Source organism: Mytilus californianus, unplaced genomic scaffold (assembly GCF_021869535.1).
Source record: "Mytilus californianus isolate M0D057914Y unplaced genomic scaffold, xbMytCali1.0.p SCAF_1, whole genome shotgun sequence".
NCBI lineage: Eukaryota > Metazoa > Mollusca > Bivalvia > Mytilida > Mytilidae > Mytilus > Mytilus californianus.
The window spans coordinates 127,806,849-127,819,119 of NW_026262581.1; positions in this window are offsets into that span (position 1 = coordinate 127,806,849).

Here is a 12,271-nt window from a genome sequence, read left to right on the forward strand (position 1 = left end):
GAGCTTTCCTTATTTTGATTATCGTCCATATCCTGATTATCGTCCATACCAATGTTATAGACTAAAGAGCTTTCCTAATCAAGTTTGGTTATCGTCCATTTACTGATTATCGTCCATACCAATATTATAGAGTAGGGAGCTTTCCTTATTTTGATTATCGTCCATATACTGATTATCGTCCATACCAATGTTATAGAATAAAGAGCTTTCCGCATACTGATTATTGTCCATACCGATATTAAAGAGTAAAGAGCTTTTCTTATACTGATTATCGTCCATTCCAATATTATGGAGTAAAGAGCTTTCCTTATTTTGATTATCGTCCATATACTGATTATCGTCCATACCAAGAGCTTTCCTAATCAAGTTTGCTTATCGTCCATTTACTGATTATCGTCCATACCAATGTTATAGAATAAAGAGCTTTCCGTATACTGATTATTGTCTATACCAATATTATAGAGTAAAGAGCTTTCCTTATACTGATTATCGTCCATACCAATATTATGGAGTAAAGAGCTTCCCTTATTTTGATTATCGTCCATACTAATGTTATAGAATAAAGAGTTTTCCGTATACTGATTATCGTCCATACCAATGTTATAGAGTACAGAGCTTTCCTTATACTGATTATCGCCCATACCAATATTATAGAGTAAAGAGCTTTCCTTATTTTGATTATCATCCATACCAATATTAAAGTATTAAGGGTTTTCTTTATGCGGATTTTCTTCCATACCAATATTAAATAATAAAGATCTTTTCTTATATTGATTTTTATTATGTTCTTTGTTCTTTGTTTAACGCCGTCACAATTACATATGCATGTAAAATATCGCCAGTGGTTGTCTAAAGCCACATCTAAATTATTTTTGTTGTTAGGAGCATTAGGTGTTGATGGCAGATCTTTGATAGTCTGTATAATGTATCCACAGTTTTTCATAGGTGCGTTTGGACAGGACCCTGTGTTGAGCCCATAGTCTTCCTCTCGCTTCATATAAAAAATCTCTGATTTCCAATAAATATCAGTTATTTGTACCATATGTATAATAATATATCATATTTATACACATAATATACATGTTTGCTATCAATGCGCCACTCGACCATAGAGCGAAGATATAGTGTAACATTGATAGTTCCTTGCATATTTTTTTTATATTTTAATTCCTGGATAAGTTATTCTTTAATTCTTTATGCACACGAAACGTTTATTATCGTAGAACGCAAAGCGTCCGTATCAAAATCAAGTCAAATTTGTAACAAAACAATTTTTTTTATTAAGGAATGACTGTAATATTTGTTCTGTCTATGAAGAAATAACATCAAAAATGTGGTGCACACTGAATAACCCGCGTAGCGGGTTATTTTAAAGTGTGCACCACATTTTTTATGTTATTTCGAATAGACAGTAAAAATATTACAGTCATTTCTTATAATTTAATTCTAAATTCCATTTTAAACCAGAGAAAACCATGAAAAAACGTTGATGACGTCACGGTCACATGACAAAATTATGTCTATGAGCTGATAAACAAAACAAAATTAAATTATTAAAAGATAAACACAACGTCAGCAGTTGAAATATTTAAAAAAATCATTGTAACAATCAATCTGTAATATGCAATATTTATAGAATGTACTCAAATGTTTCGATGCTCTTTTAAAAACCTAACACTCCTAGGTAAGACTATATAACACAGTTTCTATGTTCATAGGTAGGTGTTATGTTAATTGCATTTTTTGTTTGATAATGAAAGACATTCATCTTTGTGCATTAATGAACCTCTGAACTGAATCTAAAAATAAAAAAAATACTTAGTTTAGACCGAGGTAATTAATCAGAGGTATCTGCTCATATTTATTTCAAAATTCTATCATTTAGTTTTCTTTCTCATCAAACATAGGCATACAATAATATGATATAGGAGACTTTTGCACAGTATGTATCTTCAAAACAAGCACGGGACCAGTCCTTTCTTATGTATATTTGAAAATAGCACGATATGAAGCGAATATTGGCAATGTATATTTACAACCATTTTTACCACTTTTATAACCAGTGATTACGACTCTGCGGTAGTAATAAACTAGTGATTTGAATGTGTCTAGTACACCCCCCTCCCCCTCTTCGAGCAAACACAATACAATGGCCATCTCTTTTTCAGGAATATTTTTATTGGGTTTGTTTTAATTTGCTCAATGTAAAATATTATTCTATTCAAGAGAATAGAAAAAAAAAATATCAGTACAATAAAACAATTCATTGTCAAACTTGTGCATTTAGCGATTCTTTAAAAAGAATCCTCCAGGAAGCAAGAATTTTATTTTATATTATGTGTATTATAAAACAAATCAAAACACGACCTCCTCTCGTCAGCTCTCCAACCAACTATAGCAAAAGCTTTGGTTTAGTCATATCAATATTGTTTACAAACAATTTCATAAATAATGTCACGGAGGCCTTAAAGCTATGACATAACAAAAATTCTGAAGTGTATCTAAACATACATTACTCAACTTACATTTTTACTAAAGAGTCATTATATTGTTATACTACAAAAAAGGACATATATGAAATAATTATAATAATAGTAATAGTAATGATACTAATACTACTACTTCTACTTCTACAACTACTAAAATACTAATATTTAAAATAATAAAATAGCAATAATACCTTTTACAGCAGTCTGCTGATATATGTTATCGGTGACTTTAATTTTGAATGGGCGATTAGTCATCTTCTGTGGACTAGATTGAAAGTACGATGGCATCATGTCTATACACTCCTGTTTTGTAGGTTGCTCAAAAGGGTACGCTGCACCAACAACAGATTCCACAAAAACACAAAGAACAGCTATGATCTAAAATGTGAATGTATGGTTACAAGTAGTTCTTTAATATTATAACAATGGAATGATTTAGTTGTTGTTGAGATCCACTGGACGTAATGCAAACAACAATCAATCGTTGTTGTCAGAGATAAAACAAAGTTATTTCATTCGGCTTTTAAAAATTCAGAATGAATTTATAAATTTTACCGTCGTGTTTTCTCTCATAATTGTATTTCTATATATACAAACAAGAATAATATGCATTAAAGCTTTCTGGAGAAGTGTTCAGTGTCAGAACCCGAAAACTTCAATTTTCGTATAGATTGATGCTGTGACGTTGCTTATAATGGACTTATATGAAAGTATGCACTGTTCTTGACACATATCATTTCTGAAATGTAAATTGTGGTTTTATAATGGTAAAGGAAATAGAAAATAATTTTAAAAAAAATATTAATAACTTACCGTTGGAAAGATGATCGTTTCCATTTTACCACAAATTATAGTCAAAACTTATTTCAGTGAAAGAAAAAAGTCGTTCCCAGCGGCTCAAAGCTTACACCTAACATTAATAACAGTGCAAGTTGTAATCTTTCTTATAGCCAATAGCTAAGCATTACAAGTAAACGATAATTCTTTTGGCAAATTACAATTTGTTTCTTAATTTATTTATAATGCTGGTCTTTTTTCATACACTCCAGTCGCTAAAAGGTCAAATATTTTGTGTTTTTTATCGTTTTATCAGATCGTACCAGTTACATGTTATGATTGAAGAGTAAAGGATACAAGAAACTAGAATAACAATAAAATTTGTTTGGAAACATTCATCATGTGTACATATACCCTGCATGCCTTATTTTTACATCAACTTTATATGTGACGTTTGTATATCTGTTGAAACTTTAAAACGAATTCTTTTGCAAAAATAAAGAAAAGAGATCTCATTTCTCAATATTATATTTTGATTGAAATTAAATCAGTATTATTGTGTGTACCTTACCTTGGATGAAGGCGACATGGTCATTATAGATCATTATTTTTTATGTAAAGTATTAAATGTTTGCTTATTTATACAATACTGGGGCTATGTGTCATCATCATTTTTCATTTAAGGAGTGGACTTGACTTATTAATAGGAAATGATAAAGGTTATGTATATTTGCTAGATTTAAAGATAAGGATGGAGGGAGACAAAAATCACACATCCTATCTCTGTGGGGTCATACTAAAAAAAACTGAAGTTTTACAAAATTTCAATTTTGCATTTTGTTAAAAAAATAAAAACTTTTAAAGAAAATCTGCTATAATAGAAACCAACACATTGTTCGTGTAACATTCACCTTTTGGGTAAAGAGCAAATCCAAACGGAACTTGAGCAGATTTACGTTTTCTATTTTAAAATCATCTATTTATGTACTTGCAATGTCATTTGAAATTCACAGCCGGAGTTAAAACTAGTGTTTATTAAATTCCAATACCATCAGATAAAGTGATTATTCATAATAACTAGATCACCTGATATCCATTGCTATCTTAAATATATGCTAAAGCGACCCATGTGTAAACCAAATGTATCCTACCTCATACGAGGGATGTCGACAGGGTTGTCCTATATCTTTTCATCTGTTCTTAAAGCAATTAAAAAGTTGTATGAAATGTCTTGATGTTAAAGTAAGACAAAATATTGTATAATTTTAAATCTATCGATTAAAGACTCTCAACTAGTTATTTCACTGATGCATATGGAGTCTTAAAAATTTGAGTTGTTAACAAGTTGCTGAAATCGAGATGAACATTATATAATTTGCCATTTATATAAGTGTACTACCAATGCGCGGTGTGAGTTAAAAGAGAAACCTTAGAATGTAAATTCAACACCAAAAGTTTTGGAAGCCAATATGTTAGTCAACAGACGGAAGTCAAATTTGTATCATAGTCCTATACTTAATAACTTATATACAAAACAGCATATGTACTAATGCTAGTACATAGGCTATATGAGAAAACGTAACTTGCATTCAACTGAAATAATAAATAGGTAACTTCAGCAAATTTAAAATGACTAACACATTGTATAAAATTAAGATGGAGTGTGATTGCCTAATTGGAAATGAGACATTAAAGACCAAACGACGACAAAGTATTGTCATAATATACATTTAATGGCAATTGAATACAACATCCCTTCTTCAAGATATTGGTTATTTATGTCCTTAAAAAGTTTACATTGCATCATTAAAGCTATGTGCAACGAAAACTAAAGGGCAATAATAGTGGTCTCGAGTCTACCGTGTAAACCTGGTTGCATTTTTGGATCGTTTAGTAAAGTTCAGACCAATTTCCGCCGTCCATCGGTCGTAATAAACTCATTAACTCCGTTATATTTTGAGGATCTAATGTATGCAGTATCTGCGTGCCATATAAGATATATACTTAATAATGAAGAACTAAAATTTAACCGACTGGCACAGAAGTGACTGCATTATATATCTTTTAGATAGAAATAACGTTTTATAAATTTCGCGAATTCGATGCGCTTTTCAGGATTTACCTTCACCATGAACGGTCAAACCTAAACATATGAAAGCAAGGTACAGCAAATTTCAGGGATTATGTACAATCACTAGTGTATGATTAGTGATTATGTATGATTACTAAAATTTCAGGACTTTTTCACCAGAAAAAATGTCAGTGATTATACATAACTGTAACCAAGAAACAGTTTTGTTTATACAGAAAATGATTGAAATCTAAATCAATTATTCTATAAAACCATATTACAACATCTTTACAAACACAAATATTAAACTGTCCAGCACAATATTCTAATACAAATTATTTATTTTCCACTAAAACTCATGACATTGCATATTTGACCTGCTTTTCTACATGCACTTTTATTCTATTCACATAGGTTTTTGCCATAACATCCTTATTTTAAAAAAAAGTCCTTCAAATATTGAATTTGATTTTACTAAATCCAATGTTTTAAAGCCAGATCAAATTTTCATGTAAGATTGCCATTATGTTCTAACCCAGGAATAGATTATCTTAGCTGTATTTGGCAAAAAATTTCGGAATTTTGGGTCTTCAATGCTCTTCAACTTCATACTTTATTTGGTCTTTTGAACTTTTTTTTAATCTTTCTGTTTTTCTGCACATTTAGTTGTGTAAGTTATCTCAGTTTGAATTCATTGTTCATTGGAAAACAGAAAATATATGTTCCAAAACCTTCATCGTCATTTGTTTTACAATAAATCACATACACTATGCACATCCAAAACATGAATGTGCATTCACGCTGTTTTTTTGGTAAGTAATACACGTACAGTTATCACTATCAATGGGAATGTGTTTTTTTTTAATTATCTCAATATCTTCAACGTTATGTCAAAACCTCGTGTTAGTAATATATATCTAAGGTCATCTGTGTTTAAAAATAAAATTATTTCATCGGGCAAAGTGAAAATTTTGATCTATTTATTTTCGACTTTATATATTCATAGGGTTATATTACTGATATACAATATGTTAAATATTAAAGTCAAATTATGCCTTGTTTATTTTTGTGTTTCCTGAAATGAATTAAAAAGGTTATGAAATTGACTTTCATGCAAAAAAGAAGCTTTTAATTCAACGCCCACACACGTTAATATTTCACACATGATATGATATAAATATGATCTAGTTGACATTTAGTGCTAAATAATGTGTATACTACTGTTGGTAGTAACTTTCACATCAAACACTTGATGGTCATAATTTTTCGTAAACAAGACTTTAAATAATGATTACATTATTATAACATACAGTCATTAATATCAAACGAAATTTTAATGCGTATATTCATTTTAATCCCATAAGATGATTCATTCATTAACCTTGGAAGTTTAATGGGAAAAAAATTACGGGAATGTGTTGGCTAACGAAAAATTTGTTGTTATATGACCATGAGTTGTTTATTTTTCATCATTTTCAAATCTATGTTTGAAATATAAGAACATCAATGCTTATAATGAGCAATGCAATTGCCATTGGTCAACAGTTGAAAAATCGTAATAAATCCAGGGAAATTTCAATTTTCAAACAGTAAACACTACGATTTATGTTCTCAAATACAGTTATTTCTATTTAAAAAAACCAGATTGTTCTGTTCAGGCTATATAGGAAATAGTTGGTATTATCTACTTGTTTGTTAAATACAATTTCTTAAACTCAAAGTGAAATATTCTTGAACAGTTAAATAAAGATAAAATGTAATTAATAACTTTATCAAAAATATTTATTATTTTGCTATTTAGAAGATAATTGAAAATTGTTTACTTTGTTATTGTTTTTCAATTTAGAATTGTAATTTGTCTTGTATTCTTCTTGTTTTTATTTCTTACAAAAAGACTAAAATTTCTCCACTTAGCTTGAAGTTCTGATATAAGATTGAATCAGTCAAAAGTAAATGAACAAAAATACCGAACTCCAAGGAATATTCGGAAAGTCCCTTATGAAATGGCAAAATCAAAAGCTAAAAAAAAAAAAAGAAAATGGTGGAAAAACCTGGTTTTATAGCTAGCCAAACCTCCCTTTTGCACGAAAGTTGTTTATGGTTCTGTTATATTGACAAGATTGGGTGAGCCTCCCAAACAGATATAATAGGTTTGTGACAATAAATTGGACCCAGCAGCCAAAACTGTGAAAATAGAGATACATTTCATCATATTTCCTTCTGAGTAACAGAATTTCACGTTGTTGGGCGAAATGCAAACGAGACTTCAACTTGTTAAAACAGAAAGGGTTTTAGTTTGTTCATTTACAAAAAAACGATATGGCTTTACGAACAACTAAGCACTGTTAAGTCCTTTTTAACTTTCCCTTTGTCGTTCATAGTTATCACAACTCTTTTGTTTGTTGTATTCAGATCGTATTTATCAACTCCGTCTATTGTGCCCGTATACCAGTATATCGTTATTTGATATCACATAAATCCACAATGGATAAAGAGGTTGCATATCTTTAATTTTGGAAACAGTTCCATCTAGTGAAACTATTGATAAAATTTTCATTTAAACTGCACAGGTAGAGTTTGTCTGAGCTAACGAAACCATTGCTGAATTTTTTTTTATTTCATTAATGAGTCGTCCAGATGTATTTGTATCATTGGACAAGTGTATTGTTTAACTTATGACCGCGCATCCTTTTTGTTTAGTTCCTATTCTGACAAATCATGTCTGCATCTTCAATATTTGTTTTCCGTACGATTTATATATTGTGTATAGGAAAAAAACTCATTACAGATACCAGGCTCATAATAAGCTATCTGATTTGGATTGGTTTTTATTTGAAACCAACGTAACCAAAATGCAAATCAGGATCTCCTGATTGAAAGGGCATTTGTTTTACATTAGGGTTCTTTTGTAATAAACTGTTCACTTTCATTTTATAGAACGTTAATCTCAATTTTCTCTAAATCGCCTCATCGTACCCTCTAACACGACTGTCAACTCTGTTGTTGACTGGTTATTGTTGACTGTTTGTTGTTGTTTGTTAAATGTTTCGGGAGTAATTCGTTTGTAAGCTTACGGTATTTGCTTTGGATTATTGAAAGTTAGTGTTGTTTCCGTTCCTTCAGTTCATTCTTTGTTCTCTGCCTCTTATTTTTTTTCAATTTCTCTACGAGAAGCTTATGATTTTGTCTTGGTTTCAATTCAATCTATTGCACATAGTATCACAGGTTTTTTTTTGCTCTATTGTACTACGCAGATCTTCTATCGATTTAAAATGGTGTCAATCGTGACGTCTGATTCATCTGTATACATGGGATTTTCAGTCCATGCAAAATAAACCACATATATATACACAAATAAATATAGGTATTAATAGTTTACCGATGTTCAAATCTCATAAATCGACTAAGAAGACGAGCACAGACATGAGCACTTGCTTCCAGTATGTTATCCTGATTCAGTTCCTTCATTGGTATTACTTGATGATCTTCCGTCGCTCGATGTTTTTCATGGTATGCTCACAAGCAAGTGCAAGCTAGGCATTTTCATTTTAATATTTTTCCTTTCTTGCAAATTGTACAGATAGCGTTCATTTGAAACAAGAAAAAAATCTTACATTCGTGGCCGATAATATATTAAAAAAATATAAAATAGATATCTAAATGATTTTCAAGTTATATTCTTTTGAAAACAACGACATTTCAAAGTTTTTTTACTTCATTTTGCTATAACAAACGTTATAGGGGATACAATAAAATATCAAATACGATATCAATAAAGCTCAAATATATCATCTATTAACGTTTACAAAACAATTTCAAGCATACATTAAAGTACTCAGCAAAGTCCAGTAAAACAAATAAGTGGGCGGACGATGCCAAAGGGAGAATTAAAACTAACTAATCGAAAGGAGACCGACAAAGTCATTGCAAAAAACGTCGAAAAGACAAACACGCGGGGTCTCAAAAATACTACATGAAAAAACTAAAAACAGAGCAACATGGATCCCAACAAAAATGAAAGTATGATCTCAGGAGCCCTGGAAGGGAAAGCAGAACCTGATCCAGCAGTTGGAGTCGTCCTGAACATTCATGGCACATTTGCGACTGGACGTTAAGCAACCAAATATCAATCAATCAATCAATCCCGATGTGGAGCATGTCCCACACTCGTTTTGGTTAACATACGTCTGTATCTTAGCTTGTCAGATACCTAAGTTACTTATAGAACTTTTCAGCCATGCATATGAACATGCATTTGTAAAAAATTGAAAACAACACGTAAAATCATTTCATGCGTCCGAAGCGCTTTTCTGGATTTACCTTCATCAGGAACGCTCAAAGCCAAACATTTGAAATCCGAGGATGTTAAAGTACCGAAACAGTTGAAGTAAAAGACGATAGAACATAATGTACATTTGAGTTATTTTTTAGTTGAGATTTTTTTGGAAAACGGGAGATAATCTATTTTAAATCATGTTGTATAGCCCATTACACATGTTTTATACGTCTGATACTTGAGGTAAGTATAAATCATGTACGAGTTATGTCACAAGTTCGTTTGTCCCTAATATAACATAACTAGCTAGACACGAACAAGACATTTTTACCATGTATATTTGATGAGTTTGCTTTATACAGTGTGGTTGTGCTCTGTACATGCTGTAATAAGTTCCTAAATCAAGTCTAAGATGAACTTTCGGTGATCGGTTTAAGATAGATTTTTTTCGCCGAAGGTTTCCAATGTTGATTTATTGACATTGATTATTGAATCATTTTGAGTGGAGTGTAATTGTTTTGCAATGCCGATAATTACATGTTTTGATAGTTGGTTAGTAAAAAATAACTAGAAACAATAAAGAGTTGGAGTCATTTTACTTATGATTTATGCTTTAAATTACTATTCCCCATGCTCAATTTAAAGAACGACTACATCGTCTCATTTAACAGATGTTTGTTCTACACAAATGGAATCGTACATAAAAGTTCCTTGTTTAAGATCATCAAACATCTTACTTTGCGCAGGACCACACAGATCCTAACAACAAACATACCGACGAAGATATCATTTCAAACGAGAATATTATTTTGGGTTTGGTGGATAGCTATTTCAACAGACAGTCGGTATTCCAATGGTTGCTAATTGTGCACCCCTACAGACTGACTTGTTTTTGCACTCATGTGGAGCAGAATTCATACACACCTTTCTCAAAGACAAAAGAAGCATCTTGAAACTTCTCTAATTGCAATATCAGAATTATTGGTGATGTCTTGTCACTCAATAGCCCTCATTTAAGTGAGTGGTTGCATATTATAAACATGCGATTAAGTATATCCACGATAATACAAGGCTATTTAATTTTTTGATCTTTTCCTCATGAAAATGAATGAGATGGACTGCTTTAAACAAGAACCAATGACAAACGTGATGACTGGTCATTCGCAGTAAAGTTTACATTGAAAATATACTTTCATTTTTTGACCATTCGAAGTTTAGTCTTAGTGCAGTAAAGTTTCCGCACACACCCATCCATGTGAAACTTTTTATATGAGTGTTTTAATTATTATAACGAAATACGCTCTGCTGCAGATCAAATAAGACCATCAATTAGATATTGTTTTATAGATTTGAACGAATTCTATTTAGTTTAATCTTTCTTGGTAGATATGTTTTGCAGCAGCTTCAGAGTGTGTTTGCAAAGTGATTTTGAGGACATTTGTTTTGTAAGATTCAAATAAAACTGTGCTGTACACTTCTCGGAGAACTGTTTCCCATAAATATGTATTTAAGTTTTTGTTCGAAAATATTAAATATTGACAAAAGAAGATATGATTGATTATTAAGTAAAATATTGCAAAGTACGTACGGAACGGATATGAACTCTGTGCCGGAGATTGCGACATTATAAGAATAAATTGTTTGCACTTGAGTTTTTGACTTTTTTTTCAAAATGGCCGCCACGTTTGGAAAAATCCGTAATTTTGGTCATACAAAATTTGTAAAAATCAGATCTACCTCATTCACCTTCTTATAATGGATTTACTGTCAATCAATCATGTGCACAATTTAAAAAAATACATAATGGTTATTTTATGCATTGCATCCTTATTTCAAATACCTTCACCACAGTTACAGCTGCACAATGCAGTACAGGACAATCCGTAACGAAAGCATTTGCAGTGTTCGGAACAATTTAATTTACAGCCACATTTTAGAAGTTCCTGACAAGATGCAGCTATGGGTGTCAAAGATGTACAACTTGGTATCCAAAACTGTATCTCTTTTGTAACCTCATATAGTCGGAGATGGCAACTCCCAAGTGTATCCAGTTTGGGAAATTGACCCATTTATATCCTCAATTAGAGCAGCCCTAGATGATGGAATGGCTCCATATGAACGTTGTTTACCTACAAACATGTTTATGCGTGCTTCAAAATGTTAGAAACGACCTTAACCAAAATATATATTGAACTAATAAATATTCTAATATTAACACTTTAGCAGGATACACATGAGCATATCTTTTAGATACGACTGTTGCTAATATCTGAATATAAATAAAAAGATTCAAAAAGACATCTTTTAAGCAGTTTTTTCTATAAATCCAAGAAATTTGAAGGTGTAAGGAAAATATGCAATACAACATTCATACATATGATTTTCTACACTTGACAGACATGCGTCTTGTGTTTCTAGGATTCTACTATTTAACAATCATTTATCATGTTTACTATACTTTATCTTTTTCTAATTCATGAAGACAAAACATGAAATTCGTTTTCATTTCTTAAATTCATTGGAGGATTTTTAATGATTTTTGTACTTAAAAATCTTTGACAAATAATGATTTTTGTCTGATCGTTCGATTTTTAATGTCTAATTGACTCGTTGGTTATAACACCACATCTTATTATTATACAATGTAAATCATATCAT